The sequence below is a fragment of the Acomys russatus genome, chromosome 6 (genome assembly GCF_903995435.1).
Source record: "Acomys russatus chromosome 6, mAcoRus1.1, whole genome shotgun sequence".
NCBI classification, from domain to species: Eukaryota; Metazoa; Chordata; class Mammalia; order Rodentia; family Muridae; genus Acomys; species Acomys russatus.
This window is the reverse complement of record NC_067142.1, coordinates 88,592,249-88,610,023: the sequence shown is the minus strand read 5'-3', so window position 1 is coordinate 88,610,023 and position 17,775 is coordinate 88,592,249. Positions and strand designations below refer to the sequence as shown.

Below are 17,775 nucleotides of genomic sequence, written 5' to 3'. Positions count from 1 at the left end.
GTTTGTAAGACTGACGCAGTACCTGTGCTATTGATTGGTATTGATGAACTAAATGAAATGATTTTTTTTCCATTTACAGTTTGAAGATTGTCCTGCTTCCTGCTCTGGAAGAGCTCACATAAAACCCAGTGAGAGATGAGAAAATTAAATGTAAAGTTCTGCAGCCTACACCTACACGGGAGGGGGGGTAGGGGGGGGACAGGGCCACAGCAAGAGAAGGCAATAACGGAATGATGATTACACAGGATATACACTCTCAGGGAGTCCAGACGAGGTGGAAGATGTTGGATCGCACCGGTTTCGTTTCCTGACAATCAGAGGGTAAGGCTCCTCAGCCGCCAGCTCACACAGGGACTGATGACATGAATCCTAAAAAGGAAATTGAAGGACAACATAGAAAACATCCCACGCTGGCGTTATGAGACACAGAAGAGTCATTTAGATATTGGATTGTCGTATTATTCTTGAATAAGAGCAGCTGCCCTTATATATATTGACCTGATACTTGTTAAATCCTTTCCACAGGCTGAAGAGACACAGCACCACGCTCCCTCCAAGGCCTGATATTACACGGCTGGAGCCCAGGGAATGAAGACTGGCAGTTTATGTGCTTCAACTCTCTCAAAAGCAGATGCTGAAAAAATAAATCACCAGGCACATGTTAAATATCTATAAATAATGAGAAAATTCTATAAATAATACAGGATTTTCTGAACTGTTTGTCCAAGTGACAGCAACATGCTTTTAATAATGATAGGTAAAAAATAAGCTTGCCATTGAAATTTTCAGATGTGGATTTGTCATCTTGCCCAGACAGATTGACCACTTCCAATTTTCAGTGAGATTTGAGCCACCAGCCAGGAGAAGCAGTGGGGTATGGAACAATGGATTGTGCTGAGCATAAACTCTGTGAGGCACTATCACTCTTTCCTCCATTCTGCAGGTTAGAACACTGAGGCACAGGCAAATCAATCCTAACAGCTCTGAGTACCAAGTCTTCTCTTCCCTGACAACAAACTGGTCCCCGAAAAACCTGTAAACTGTGTTCCAAAGCACTGCATATAAGTAGCCTGCAAATGCATGTGTACATTGAGGTGGACTTTCCAAAGGGGTCCTCTATACTGCTATAGCCTATCATTTTCTAAAGGAAATCTGTTGGACACCAAAATAAATAATATAAAAAAGGAATTTAAGCTGGGCATCGTGGCACATGCATGTAATCCCAGCACTCAGGGAGTCAGGAGCAGGCAGATCTCTATGAGTTCGAGGCCAGTCTGGTCTACAAAGTGAGTCGAGGACAACCAAGGCTACACAGAGAAACCCTGTCTCAAAAAACAAAATAAAACAAAAAAACAAAACAAAAAAACAGAAAAAGCAGAAGGATTCCATGGAGCGGTTGAAGTTAGGTGTGGTGGTTCACACCTGTAACTCCAGCAGGTGGGAGGCAGCCAGCCTGGAATATGTAGTAAGATTCTGTCACAAAACCAGACCAAACAAAAAATGTTAAAAAGAAGTTTTACTCTCTTTTTTCCTTACTCGACACCTGAAGAGTGAAGCTTTTCTCACAGGGCTATTTTCTCTTAGCTGCTAAAGGAACAGAGGCCGTGAGTCAAGCGATGTCAACATCAGCAGGCAACCTTGACGGTTACAAGGTGGAGGAAAACCTAGTTTCCTTTTTCTTCTTCTAGTTAAGTGGTTACTTAAGTGCACACACATGCATTTTTTAATTAATTAATTTTGGGTTTTTCAAGACACTGTTTTTCTGTAAAGTCCTGACTGTCTTGGAACTCACTATGTAGGCCAAGCTAGTCTCTAACTTATAGAGATCCACCTGCCTCTGCCTCCTCAGTGCTGGGATTAAAGGTATGCACCACCACTGCCCAGCTTCAAACATGAGTTTTAAAATTAATTTTATAAGCATATCACATCAGATAACAGGATTCATTGTGACATTTCACACAGCATATACCATATTTTGACGTGTGACACACGCACCAGCATTTAGCTCTTACCTTGCTTCTCTCCTGATCTTTTAATAGTTTCTCCTTCCATATCATTTCCACCTCCAAGAAGTCTACACATGAGAAAAAAAGCCATGCGATACTTTGCTTTCTGAGTCAATGTAATTAGGATGGTGATTTCTTGTTTTATCCCTTTTCTTGCAAATGACATAACTTTTGTTTTCTTTACGGTTAAATATTCCACTGTGTGTATATGCCGTGTTTTATCTAATCAATCTATTGATGGGGATCTAGGCTGACTCCATGTCTTGACTAGTGAGTGTCATTAATGTACAATCTCACCTGCAGTAAATAACAGCTCCTCTTTTCCCCACATCCTCACCAGTGTTTGCTTTTATAAATTAAAAAAAAATTTATTCACTTGACATCCCAATCATAGCACCCTCTTTCCTCTCCTCCTGGTCCCACTCTTCTCCCCTCTTCCTCTATTCCTCCTCTCCTACTCTTCAGAAAAGGGGAGCCCCCCAACTCACTCCAGCACATGAAGTCGCATTGGGACTGAGAGCATCCTGTTCCACTGAGGCCAGACAGCCCCTGCTCTCTTTGCTAGGAACCCACATGACGACTAAGCTACCCATTGGCTACATATGTATAGGGGGTCGAGGTCCAGTCCACGCATAGTCTTTTGTTGGTGCTTCAGTCTCCTTATGCCCCCCCTAGGCCCAGGTTAATTGGCTCTTTTCATCTTCTTGTGAAGTTCTTGTCCACCCCAGGTCATTCATTCTTCCCCCCACTTTTCCACAGGGTTCCCCGTCCTCTGCCTAATGTTTGGCTGTGAGTCTGAGCATCTGTTTCCATCCACTACTGTATGAAGCCTCTCAGAGGACAACTATGATAGGCTTCTATGTGCAAGCATAGCAGGGTATCATTAATAGTGTCCGGAGCTGGCTTTCCCATGGGTTGAGTCTCAGGATGGCTGAGACATCCGTTGGATAGTCCCTCAATCTCTTTTCTAACTTTATCCCTACACATCTTTCAGCAGGTTAAATTTGGGGTCAAAATTTTGTGGGTGGGTTGGTGTTCTTCTCCCTCCACTAGAAGACCTGTCTGGCTAGGAAGTGTCCTTTTCAGTCTCCATGATCCCTGCTACTAGGAGTCCTAGCTAGAGTCAGCCCCACATCCTCCTAGAAGCCTACCCAGCTGTGGGTCTCCAGCCTGTCTCAGGGATGCCCCCAACCTCTGTTTCTCTTCTCCAACTCCTCTGACCTCCTGCCCACGCTCTCCCCACATCTGATCCCCACCCTCATTTTCCTCTGTACTCCGCTCCTACCCTGTTCCCTCTCTTCAACCACTTCTTCTGTCTATCCTGTTTCCTCCTTAGGCCCTCCTTGTTACTTAGGTTCTTGGGGTCTGTGAATTGTAGTATAGTTACCCTGGACTATAGGGTTAAATCCACTTATAAGTGAGTACATACCATGTGTGTCTTTCTGGGTCTGGGTTACTTCACTCAGAATGATCTTTTCAAGTTCCATCCATTTGCCTGCAAATTTCATGATTTCCTTGTTTTTAATAGCTGAGTAGTAGTTCGTTGTGTAAATGTACCACAGTTTCTTTATCTATTCTTCAGTTAGGGAACATCTAGGTTGCTTCAAGATTCTGGCTATTATGAATAAAGCTGCTATGATACATAGTTGAGCAAATGTTCTTGTTGTATGGTGGAGCATCTTTCCAATATATGCCCAGGAGTGGTATGGCTGGGTCTTGAGGAAGCACTATTCCCAATTTTCTGAGAAACCTCCAGATTGATTTCCAAGGTGGTTATACAAGTTTGCACTCCCACCAGCAGTGGAGGAGTGTTCCCCTTTCTCTGCATCCTTGCCAGCATGTGCTGTCACTTGAGTTTCTGATCTTAGCCATTCAGATGGTTGTAAGATGGAACCTCAGGGTCATTTTGATTCACAGTTCCCCAATAACCAATGTGGTTGAACATTTCTTTAAGTGCCTCTCGGCCATTCAATATTTTTCTGTTGAGATGTCTCTGTACCCCATTTTTAATTAAATTATTTGGTTTGTTGGTGTTTAATTTCTTCAGTTCTTTATATGTTTTGGATATTAGCCCTTTGTCAGATGTAAGGCTGGTAAAGATCTCTTCCCAGTCTGTTGGCTGTCGCTTTGTTCTGTTGACTGTGTCCTTTGCCTGACAGAAGCTTTTCAGTTTCATGAGGTCCCATCTATTAATTGTTGATCTTAGAGCCTGAGTTGTTGGTATTCTGTTCAGGAAGTTGTCTCCTGTGTCAATGAGTTCAAGACTCTTCTCCAGTCTCTTCTCCAGTCTCTCTCTCTCTCTCTCTCTCTCTCTCTCTCTCTCTCTCTCTCTCTCTCTCTCTCTCGCGCGCGCGCGCGCGCTCTCTCTCCCCCCCCCTCTCTCTCTCTGGCTTTTCGAGACAGGGTCTCTCTGTGTAGCCTTGGCTGTCCTAGACTTGCTTTGTAGAGCAAGCTGGCCTTGAACTCACAGCGATCCGCCTGCCTCTGCCTCCCGAGTGCTGGGATTAAAGGCGTGCACCACCATCGCCCGGCTCAGTTTCTCTTCTAATAGATTTAGTGTGTCTGGTTTTATGTTATTTCTTTGATCTGTTTGGACTTGGATTTTATGCAAAGCAATAAATATGGATCTATCTGCATTCTTCTACATGCAAGGATCCAGTTAGACCAGCACCATTTGTTTAAGAATCTTCCTTTGTTCCATTGTATGGTTTTGACTTCTTTGTCAAAAATCAAGTGCTCCTAGGTGTGCGTGTTTATTTCTGAGTCTTTGATTTGATTCTGTTGATCAATCTGTTTTTATCCAATAACATGAGGTTTTTACTACTATTTCTTCATAGTGCAGCTGGAAATCAGGGCTGGAGATACCTCCCTGACAGTTCTTCTTTCCTCCACATCTTCACCAGTATTTGTTATTTTTTGTTTTCTAAGAGACAGTAATTCTAATAGGTGAGTATAAATTTCAGTGTTGTTTGGATGTATATTTCCCCAGTGGCTAAGGATGGCTCACATTTCTTTGTATAATTATTGGCCATTTGAATGTCTTCTTTTGAGAACCGTCTTCCAGTTCATTGTTCATTTGCTGATTGGATTATTTGTTCCCGGTGTTCAATTTTTTTCCCAGTTGTTTCTAAGGTTCTTTATTAGAACAACATGCCATATAAAACAATTTTGTGGATGGTTTTGCATGTATGTGTTTGCATGCTTGTGTATGTATTTGTGTAGTTGTGTATTCATGTGTGTTAGACACTAGAGGTCAACTTTGGGGGACATTCCTCAAGAGCCACATACATTTTTTTCTGAATCAAAATTTTTCACTGGGTCCTAGTGTTTGATGATTTCAGCCCCAGAGATGTTCTTGTCTCCACATCTCCAGCGCTAAGATTCATGTGGTACTATACCCAGCTTCTTTAAAACACGGGTTCTGGGGATTGACATCACGTCCTCATTCTTGCTTGGCAAGATTTTATTGACTGATCCAACTTCCTAGCCCAGAAAGTACTTCTTACTACGATAGGCCTAGGAAAATGGGTGTACATGGGAAGTGAAAGGTCTGGACGGAGGAACTGTTGTGATTTGGGAGTATTGGTTAAGCTAACGATGACAAGAATTTTAAGTTATTCCGGCTGTGCCACTGTCAACAACTGCAGGAAAGAACCGTGCGTATAGCTGAGTGGTGGTGTTACACACCTTTAATCCCAGTACTCAGTGCTGGAAAGACCCTGCTGTTTGGCATTGCAGTCCTCCTCGTCTGGGTAGCCATTCTGAACTGAGCGTTCAGTGCAGGACACCCTCTCCCCAGCAGTGCTTCCTACTCTCTGCCTGAATTCATCTGGAGACTGTCTTAAACACAGATGCCCCTAACTACATTTGATATATGGCCTTTGACATGGCTTCTTGCACCTATCGGATAATTGGGTACTGTTGCCATTCGTATGATAGGAGCATGCTGTCAAATGCAAAACAAGCATCCATAAAATGCCTAGTTTCAACCAATTATGTGAACCTGCCCTGGAATTCCTGCCACCCACTCCTCAAGGACTATATAGTCTTTGTTCTCCCTGAGTAAAATTGAACTAGCTCCCTGAAGTGGTTCCCAGAGTGTTTGATTTCTGTGGTGCTCATGGCCATCCAAACTCTGCCCCTTCACCTACTGTATCTCCTGCCTTTGCACACTGGTGGCCAACAGCCTCATCCCTCCCCAGGGAGGAGAGGAGCCGCACTCTGAGTTTGAGGCCAGCCTGTCTAATAGAGTGAATTTCAGGGTAGCCAGAGCTACACCAAAAAACCTTGTCTCAAAAGAAAAAAAAAAGTGGGGTGAGTGAGAAGGAACAGCAACAGCAACAGCAACAACTATGTTGGTTCAAACAGTGATATGAGGACAAATGTAGACATCTTAAAGGTGGGTGCTTGAGAGCAGCAATGGTTCTATTAACCAGTCTCCCCACTTCCTTTGTTTGGGACCTGTATCATGAACACTTAATGTTTTTTATTAATACTGACAAATGTCATGGGGTCCTTAACTATGTGATAAAAATCTAAAGGAGGTTTCAAAAACATGACACAATCTGATACCACCTTTCAAAATTACCTTCAATATGTAGAATCAGTGGTAGGTCACCCATCTCTCCTGCCTACTCAGGTGTTACAGTACGGGGGCGGAGCTCTACATCTGTTAATTGCTTGCCCCTTTCCCCAAGATTCTTACTGTTTATGAACAAACCATCACATACCCCCAAGTATTGATGTTTAACCTTGCCTAAGAAATTATTCTTGATTGGCTGATTAAAAGGCCTAAACCTGGGTAGGGCAGAATGGAGTAGGTGTGGCCAAAGTTCATGGGCTTTGGGAGAGAAGGATCTTGGGAAGGAGAAGAGAGGTATCAGAGGAGGAAGAGGAAGAGGATCGCTGTGGGATAGGAAAGAGCCGCGTATGCTGAGAGGAGGAACTCTGAAGCTCAACAAAGAAAGAAATGGCCTATATGAAGAACCTTGGCAAGTACTTTGGGATTATGGACGGGAGGTAGCCCAAGTAGAAAGTATTAGAAGCAGATGGCATGGGGTGGAGGCTGAGATACAATGGAAGGTAGCTTAGGAGGTAATATCTGCCATGCCCCAGGTGATAAGGCTATTCTAAAATATATCAGGTCTGTGTCTTTATTGATTGTGGAAGCAGGTTAAATAATACTGCAGCAATAATTATAGGACTAATAATAAATGTTTATTAGGCCATACCATTAAACTAACCGCAAAATAATGGTGAACCAATGTAGGGCTTCCATCTAAGTTACACTCTGAGAAGTACTGGGTGAAAGGTGGTTTCTTGGCCAAAGGATCTAAGGTTAAAACCTAAAAACTCCCAGGTCAATTAGACATGCCCACAAGTAAAAGACAGCCTACTGAAGGCAGATAGGAGAGGACTTAACACAAGAGATCTGCCTGACAAAAACACAGCCTTGGCTGCCTCTAGCTTGTCCTGCACACTCCTGGGAGTCACAAGCTGTTTTTAAGGCAGAGGAGAGGAAAGATTCTTTAACAATTATGTTTCCCCCCTCCCCCAAGCCTTGTGTGGTTGCACGCACTCTAATTTGGCACACGTGCTTCCACTGACCTCACTAATGTGGCAGCTACTGCTCACAGACTCTCACAAAGGGCAACTGCCATGAAGGGAGGATCTTTGATGAGCCTGCAGGCACTATCCCTGATCAGTTCACACAATGGAACCTCGGAAAATTTCCTGGAGACAGCCCAGTTTGGGTACATGTGGGATAAAATACAAGGAACTCAGACTAACACAAAATGTATAATTAATTTATACTCTGAGCAGCCTAACAGTTTCATAGTATGGAGCTTTCACGGGAAATGAAAGGTAATTTAATCAGTGCTAAATAAATACTGTAAACAAATAATTAATTAATGCTCAGAACAACCTACATCTCACAAAAACTCATAAGAACTCTAACCAACACAAAATATTTAGTTAATGCCTTTAATCCCACCACTTGGGAAGAAGGCAGAGCCAAGGCTAAACAGGAAAACCCTGTCTCCAAAATAAAAAATAATTGTGTCTCTATAAAAGACTATATTTTAACTCCTTACACTCTTGTTCTAATTTATCAACATAATGCTGTTTCTATATTCAATGATAATATTATTCATCCCTTTTGGGGAAAATCAAAATGTAACAGAGTTGAATAAAAACCGGACTTCTAAACTGGATTAATCTATGCTTACAATAACTTCAAAATGGAGGCAAAGACTATATTATTCTGGAATGGAAGTTTTTATGTTTATGTTAGCAGGAAAAGGAAAAAAGACTTTGAACTCCACCCAGAATAATAAGGATCAGATATAACAGGGGAGACCTCCTGAATATCTTGGCTACAGACACAAGAAGAAAGAAATCTAGAAAACCAAACAAGACAAGCAACATAATTGCTGATCCCTCCACATGGGAACAGCTCTAAGACTGACTGAGGCATAAAAATGTCTCCAGCTAGAACATCCACTATGCCAATAAATCCTCGGCGACAATATCCTAAACACTCATTGTGCATTCTTTTAAATGGCATAGATAAAATTGGTATTACAGTTTGGTTTACAACCCAAACTGACTTATGGAAAGATGTCTTTTCTTCGTTTATACAAAAAGCAGAAAACCATCCCTAATTGATCTGTGCATCCTGCACATCTCAAACATTTATAATATTAGGACTTTAAAATGCTTATGAGAAATGATATGTTTTTAGAACAAAAGAATTGGACACTGATGACACTGGATCAGACCTGACAGGATTCATCCTCCAGGACGCTCAATGCACTGACACAGCTGTTCCAGCATCCTGTATATTCCAGCCTCAACTGCTGTTCCTCATCAGAGCCTGCTCCCAGGAGAGTTTTGAAGAAAGCAGCTGATCTCAAATGCTCCAGCATTTCAGACTATTCCAAAAATGACTTCTATTAAGCCCAAAATGTCTCAACATTTAGAGACTGGACCACAAATGTTATTGCTAGCTTGCTTTTTTTTCTTTCAATTTTATTCTCCTCCCACAAAAGGTATTCTTTGTCCCAAAGTCAGTGAGAAGCAACATTGAGAATGATGCCCCATTTTCCTTAAGGAGGGTTGAGCTGGCTTTTGGTTGTTTTCTTGGACTATGGATGTTAATTGTCATTGGGAGTTGGTAATAAGTTATTAATGGTCTTACTCAAAGAGAAAACAAAGTTAGACTTGGGGATTTCTCTCTTTTTCTTTTCTCTTTCATTCTTCCTTCCTTCTTTCTTTCCTTCCTTCCTCTCTTTCTTTCTTAGGTATGGAGATAGGGGTTTAAAAGAAGGAAGGGAGGATATATAAAATATATAGAGATGGTAGATCAAAAGGTAGATTATTGAATTTACTCCTCAACTTAAGATTTTAATTGTTATTCTCAAATAACGTTATTTTAATTCATTGGTATAGAATTTTGTATATTGATGCAAAAATACCTCATCTTCTTTGAGATATGGTGGGGGTGCTGCCAGGAGCTGATTTGTCTAGTCAACAGAGCCTTAAATTAATAAAAAAAAACTTTAAATGCCATATTCTGTACATATCTGAGGTTTTTGAAGACCATCTACTTATTTACTATTAAATAGTGCATAATCATATCATCTGTCATCTCTCTATTTATCTATTTGTATATCATCTATCTATCTCATCTACCTATCATCTATCTCATCTATCTACCTATCATCTATCAATTATCTATATCTATCTATCTATCTATCTAGCCATCTATCTATCTATCTAGCCATCTATCATATATTAGAACAGAGAAACATTGCTTGTTCCTAGCATTTTACTATCTGCTTAACGTAGAAAATATATACAAGAGACTAAATGAAGCTTATTTCTGTAATTAACTAAACTATTACCTAACAAGACTTCAAGTAAGATTATTCATAGATGACTGACTACTAACTTGCATTTCTAATTATCCTGAACAGTTTGCAATAGTAGCTTTCATAAGACTAGAATTTTACATAACATTTTAAATGAGTTTCATGTGTACCATACATTAAGCAAGAGTTGAACAAAACAATCTTACATTTCTATCAATATACAATAATCATACTAATGTAACATTTGAGACTAGTAGATTCTATAATCTACCTTTTATCCTATAATCCTATAATCCTCCCCCCCCCCCATTTTCACTTTTATTGCTCCCTTTCTTCCTCCTTCCCTCTAACCCTAGATAAGAAAGAGAGATAGAAAAAGAAGGATAGAGGGCAGAAGGAAAGAGATCCCTGATTTTGACCTTTACTTTGTTTCCTCCCTAACCATGACCAATAACAGCTTATATTTTTTCATTCCCTGTAGACACAAAAGCATAACCATATCCCCATCTCAAAACTATTTCAGGTTTCCATTCTAATGTCAATGCATCTTTATAGTATATGGGTTGATCTACTTCCACAGTTTTTTCCCCCTATAACTCAGTGTCTCTCAGCTGCTGTTCTTTTTTCACTAACATTAAGAAAATTTAGAGTTAACAAAGCATTATTTAGTCTGTCCCTGGGGGTCTTTACTCCTCCTTTTTGTTTAATAAGCATCTCTTTTAAAGTACAACTAGCTCTTTTTATAACTGCTTGCCTTGTAGGATTGTATGTTAAACCAGTAATGTGCTTTATATTGTAATATGCAAAGGACTGTTTCATCTTACTGGATACATATGTGGGGGCATTATCAGTCTTAATTTGTACAGGTGTCCCCATAATTGCTGTTATTTCTCATGACTGTACAATTATAGAATCAGCTTTTTCAAAGCAGTGGCCCATTGAAACCCTAAATATTTATCAATGGTTTGGTGTACATACATTAGTTTTTCAAATTCTGCAAAATGAAATACATCAATCTGCCAGATTTCATTTCTTTTGGAGACCCTAGGGTTATGTCTGGTGGGTAGTGGAGTTTGGTTGTACAGAGAACAAGCAGGTGCATGTGGAATTTATGGATGACACCAGCCGCTCTATCATCTGACATGTCAAAGGCCCCGTCCAAGAGGGTGATGTGCTCACCTTATAGGTGTCAGAAAGAGAGGCTCTGAGGTTGCGCTGACCCTGCTTCTGGGTCCTGAACATCTACCACTTAACCCATAGGATGACCTGCAACTGTTAAGTTAAACATATTAAAAAAAAAAAAAAAAAGACAGGCTCTTGGAAGGTTATCTCTCTTACTTTACTAGCTTAGGAGGTAATAAATATCAAGTAAAAAAAAGTTGACAATTTGACCATATATGCCAGCCATTTTTCATGTGACGTTTTGTCTGATTCTTCCAAAGCTTTATGAAGTGTTTATTATCTTAGTTTTACAGATGAAGAGACTAAGAATGTGCCGGGCCCTCACCAGTGACATATGGTAGGTTCTAACTTAAGACTCTAACCAAGAGTCTTGCTGGAGGTATGTGGTCACGTGACTTTACTTGCTGAAGTTAGTTCTTAGTTTTGTATAGATTGAGCAGAGAATTTCATGCATTTGTGGAAGCTCATCATTCCTTATTTAAATGTATTTTGTTTTGCCATGGTACAAATTCATCTCCTGGGTTTATTCTAGCATGCCTCTTTACTGTGAACAGTGGAACAGGCAGGAAAGATGTTTTGGTTTTGTTGGGCAGATATGCTGTCTTGTTGATTTTCCATTCCCAACTCTTTTCCAGAATCTTCCACTGTAAAGCAACTATAATGTGATTTATAGTGAACACTCTCTAACCTGAATGCTGGTAGAGCTCATCCTATTTCCACTGCTGTCCTCGTGTCTTCCGTGGGTATGCTTAGCACTTACCTCTTGTCTGTCCTCTTGCTCATAGATTGAATTTCCTGATGCAGGCTCCACCATGCCTGTGGCCTGCCTTTCCAATACTCTTTCCTGTTTAAGGCCTGTTACACACTGTTGTGTAAGCACCAACAAATTCCATCGGCAGCCAAGGAGAACATCTCCAGGACTTCCACTTCTCTGTTTTATGGATGCTTGGTTTCTTTCGTCATTCTATTTAATGTCCCTTTTATACAATGCATTGTGCTGTAGCTTCCTATTTTCCTTTCACAGTCTAAGCAATTTACGTGATCATTTGAGATTATATTGCTTTTTTTTTTTTTTTATCTTTTCATTTAGGCTTTTAAATTTGTTCTTGGCAGTGCTGAGAATTAGTCTATCCTGGTTCTTCATCTCCCCTCTTCACTTGAAAAGTAACAGTGCACTGAACAGGAGATACAGCCCTTGCAGCTCATCTCAGGGGCTTTCTGCAAGAGGCTTTTTACCTCTTTGCAGGCGTCTAGATGCCCTAGTCCAGATTTTACTGCTGTGGACTTACATGGTTTGCCCAAATGACTTGCTAGTTATTTTGCAAGGGGGTGGGGAGTAGCTAGCATTTATGCCCATTATGAATTTCAGAAAGAACATTGAGTTTACTGACATGAGTTTGGCTGAAGTGCAGCCAATAAGCATTATGGTTTCTCTTTGTAGATGAAGAACTACGGTGTTAAGCAGTTATTTCCCTGCCATCTCTCGTCCGCTAATGGCACACCACCCATGGATATCAACAATAGCATGAAAACTTGCAGCAAGACAAAGCACTTCCCCTCACATTGAGGCTGGACAAGGCAACCCAGTAGGAGGAAAGGGCCCCTGGAGTAGGCAAAAGAGTCAGAGACAGCCCCTGCTCCCATTGTTGGGAGTCCCACAAGAGCACCAAGCTATAGAGGAAGTGGGAGGGAGGGACTGGAAGGAGAGGAGTGAGGGGAAACTGAGGTAGGGATGTAAAAAGAAAGAAAATAAACGTATTTATGTAAAAATAAAATAAAATAATTATCTAAAAAAAGTAATTTCTCTAGTTATACAAACTAAGTTGCAATATACGGACTTTTAATTTTTATGTATGTATGTGTGTGTGTTGTATGCTCTTGCTGAGATCTTATTATGTAGTCCAGGCTTGCCTTGAATTTCATGACTCCTGAGCTCAGACATTACAGGCATACACCATCATGTCCAGCCATTTTCTTGTATTTTATCAATATTCAGGTGTATCCAAGTTATTTATGGCTTCTAGTAATCATATTGTTATTTAGAATATGTATAAATAAAATAGTGGGAAGCAAGAAGGAACAAATACATGGGGGAAATAGATGAAAATTCACAGCTTTCTAGTCCTTAACCTGAACTGTGCCATTCGTCTCCTAGTGCTGCATAAGACATTACCACAGACACGGAAGGCTAAAAAGAACACGCACTTTACTTTTATTTATTTATTTGTTTGTTTGTTTCTCAAAGCTCTGTAGGCAGACAGAGGCCTAGTGTGCCTTTGCTCCCTGCCGGAGCATCTATTACTGAGTAGCTGTTGTGCAGGTTGACTCTGGAAGCGCTAGGGAAGCGCTAGGGAAGTGCTAGGGAAGTGCTACGGAAGCGCTAGGGAAGTGCTAGGGAAGCACTAGGGAAGCGCTAGGGAAGTGCTAGGGAAGCGCTAGGGAAGCGCTAGGGAAGCACTAAGGAAGCGCTAGGGAAGTGCTACGGAAGTGCTAGGGAAGCGCTAGGGAAGCGCGCTCTTCCAACTCACAGTTGTCAGCAGACTCCTGTTCCCTGTGGTTGTAGGACTGATACCCTCACTCCTTGCCAATGTTAGGTCAGGGTTGCTATCAGGTCCTGTAAGCTACCCTAGTATCTTGATTTGTACGCCTCTATCTTCAGGGATGGGCCTCATGTTTCAAGGCCCTTAGCTCCCTTTCTGTAACCACTTAATCATCATTGCAGTCCTCAGGTGGAGCAGGATACACTATTTCAGGTGGAGGAGCAGACGGCCAGGGGGAGCACCCTCAGGTAGAACCAACGTTTTGTTTTTGTTTTTCTTAATTTATGTGGATTACATCTAAATTGTTGTCCTCTTACTTGTGTCCTCCCATTCTTCCCTCCCTCCCTCTTTCACCTTATTCTCCTCCCCTAGGTCTGTGACAGAAGGGGACCTTCTCCCCGACCATATGGTCACAGCCTATCGAGTCTCCTTGGTAGCCTGCCTATTCTTTCTCTGAGTGCCACCAGGCCTCCCCACCAAGGGGAAGTGTCAAATATGGGGCACCAGAGTTCATGCTAGAGTCATTGCCTGCTCTCCACACAACTGTGGAGAATATCCTGTCCATTGGGTAGATCTGAGTGGGGGTTCAATGTTTACTGCATGTACTGTCCTTGCTTGGTGCAGTAGTTTAAGCAGACCCCCTGGGGCCAGATTCGCCCATCATGATGTTCTTGTAGGTTTCTAGGACACTCTGGATCCTTCTATTTCCCCATTATCCCATACTTCTCTCACCTTGAGTCCCAATAGGGAGTCCCCGCATCTATCCCAATCTCCTGGTAAGTGAAGACTTTCATGGGACATCCCTTTTGGGCTAGTGTTCAATTATAAATGAGTATATTCCATGTGAGTCTGTCTGAGTTAACTCACTCAGTATGATCATTTCTCCTTCCATCCGCTTGCCCTCAAATTTCAGGATTTCCTTGTTTTTAATAGCTGAGTAGTATCCCATAGTGTAGATGTACCACAGTTTCTTTATCCATTTTTCAACTGAGGGACATTTAGGTTGTTTCCAGGTTCTGGCTATTATGAATAAGGCTGCTATGAACATTGTTGAGCATATGTCCTTGTTGTGTGGTGGAGCACCTTCTGGGTATATTCCAAGGAGTGGAATAGCTGGGTCTTGAGGTAGCCCTATTCCCAGTTTTCTGAGAAAGTGCTGGATTGATTTCCAAAGTGGTAGTACAAGTTTGCACTCCCACCAGCAATGAAGGAGTGTTCTTATTTCTTCATATCCTTGCCAGCATGTGCTGTCACTTGAGTTTTTTGTATTTCTCAGATGACTAAAGATGTTGAGAATTTCTTTAAGTGTTTCTCAGCCATTCAATATTCCTCTGTTGAGAATTCTCTTTTTAATTCTGAGCCCCATTTCTTAATTGGGTCATTTGGTTTAGAGGTGTTTAATTTCTTGAGATCTTTATATATTTTGGATCTTAGACCTTTGACAGATGTAGGGTTGGTGAAGATCTTTTCCTAGTCTGTAGGCTGTTGCTTTGTTCTGTTGACAGTGTCTTCTGCCTTACAGAAGCTTCTCAACCTCATGAGGTCCCATTTATTAATTGTTGACCATAAAGCCTGGGATGTTGGAGTTCTGTTCAGGAAGATGTCTCCTGTGCCAATGAGTTCCAGGTTCTTCCCTGCTTTTTCTTCTAACCAATATAGTGTCTCTAGTTTTATGTTGAGGTCTTTAATCCACTTGAAGTTTTGTGCATGGTGATAAATATGAGTCTACTTGCATTTTTCTACATGTAGACATCCAGTTAGTCCAGCACCATTTGTTGAAGATGCTATCCTTTTCCCATTGAGTAGATTTGGCTTCTTTGTCAAAAATCCATATGTATGTGGATTTATTTCTGGGTCTTCAATTTGATTCTATTGATCAACCATCCTATTGCTATGCCAGTACCATGCTGTTTTCTTTACTGTTGCTCTATAGTATAGCTTGAGATCAGGAATGGATATTCCTGTGGAGGATCTTTTATTGTACAGGATTGCTTTAGCTACTCTGGGTTTTTTGTTTTTCCATATGAAACTGAGAATTGATCTTTCAATGTCTTTTAAAAATTGTATAGGTATTTTGATAGGGATTGCATTGAATCTGTAAATTGTCTTTGGTAAGATGGCCACTTTCACTATGTTAATTCTTTCGATCCATGAACAAGGGAGAGCTTTTCATCTTCTGATGTCTTCCTCAATCTCCTTCTTCAGAGATTTGAAGTTTTTTTCAAACAAGTCTTTCACTTGCTTGGTTAGGGTTATCACTAGATACCTTTTATTGCTTGTGGGAGCCAACATTTTTACTTTTGGTTTTTCTCTATCTGATTGACCATTTGACTGAGGCTCTCAGCTGTTTAATAGATCACTCCTGGGCAAATATTTCACAGAACTTCCATCAATTCTTCTTCTTCAACTTCCCAAGTGCAGGATTTGCGCAACTATGCCAAGATTTCCCATTTGTTTTCTTAGACTTTGTTTTTAGGAAACATCCTGTTGCAGCCTTTGATGGTACTCTACCCTCATTTCCAGCTCTGAGGCTTCTGCTTACACACCCTAACACAATGCAAAAGGTTTCACAATGACTAAAACAATTCTTAAAGTATTTTATATCACACACTGTCAGAACAAGGTAAAAGGAGATATATATGGTGGACAATGCCTTGGGGAACAGTGAGAGAGGATCAGGGGAAACGACAGAGGGCCCTTTACCTCGGGTGCATTTGTTCCCTGGATTGTTCTTGGACTTGATTTCATGCCTGTTGTTGTTAAGTTTACCAGTATGGCCTAATAACTATTATTATTAGGCCTATAACTATTATTATGACAGTATTTTCTAACCCACTAGCAACAACCAAGACCCAGACACCTGTTATAGTTTGAAATAGCCTTAGTTAACCTGGGGCAGGGCAGATATGAATCCCTTAAACTACTTCCCGTAGTAGGGCAGGTATGAGATACCTGCCACAATACCATGCCATCTGGTTCTAATAATTTCTATCAAGCTACCGCCCATCCATAATCCCATATACTTGCTAAGGTTCTTCATCTGGGCCAAACCTTCCAACCACACTGGCCATGTGCTTCTCCTCCACCTAAGCCATGGTGACCTTTCTTGTTCCTCTCTTCTCCTCTGGTCTCTCTTCCTCCCAAGATCCTCTCTGTCTCCCCTCACCATGGAACCCTAGCCATGCCTATCCATTTGCCCAGTGTGATGGCCTTTCATTGGTCAAACAGGTCAGGCTCTTAGGCAAGGTGGGTCACAGAGACAGCAAACAGTAATTAGCATCAAAATACATTAAACCAACCTCCAACACATGCCTCCTGTGAAAAACATTTACATTCAATTCATAAGATATGTTTATTCTTGTTGGATGTCAGAATATAGCTATAGAACTCAATCTGGTCAGTGTGCCTTGAATCTGGATATGGCCTTCTACCTCGCTTTCCTCATTTCCCAGATATGATCTATAGCATATGCCAGGAAGTTGTGTTTAAACTGGTCTGTCTTGAGAAAGTTCTGGAAAGGGCTGCTCTGTTAATGTTTAGCATGTGCTCCCTAGCATTTATTTACATGTTTTTCTGAACTCAACCTTTCTTGGATGGTTGTTTTCTTGTTACACTCATGTTATAAAAGTGCACTAAAACTGAAGCAAGGTTGTCTACAGCATTAGACTGGAGTCTGCCCCATGCTTTCCAGTCCTCAGAGGCCAGGTCCAGCAGACAAGATCTGCACAGGTCAGCCAGCAAGTCAGCAAGTGGCACCTGAACAGGGACCTGAATGATAACTTGGGCGAGCATTTGAGAACCCTGCAGAAGGAGGAAAGCAGGTGTTAATGTAGGGCTAGAAGTAAGAAAACCAACACCACATACCGAGTTAATATATCATTTCCTCAAAAAGAGGCGTGCTGCAATGCCTAAAGCCCTTCTACAAGAATGTTCATATTACTAACAGAATATAACCCTTGGTTTCCTGAAAAGGACACTCTAAATCCTGGAGTACAGCGTCAAATTAAGGCAAATGTAGTGAAAGCCCATAGACAAGGAGAAAGTGTCTCAGTACAATTCTGGATGACTTGGGCATTGGTCCATATTGTGACACAAACAATAAATAGAGACAAGACAAGAGATTTTTAAAAGGCTATGAAAGGTTCTCTGCATGAGTATAATCCAGACAATGGT

General features: G+C 41.2%; 1 pseudogene; it reads right to left on the bottom strand.

Moving 5' to 3' along the window:
- Positions 1 to 237: 237 nt before the first annotated feature.
- Positions 238 to 17,775, bottom strand: part of LOC127191177 (proteasome subunit beta type-3-like) — a 36,399-nt pseudogene continuing 18,861 nt past the window's right edge.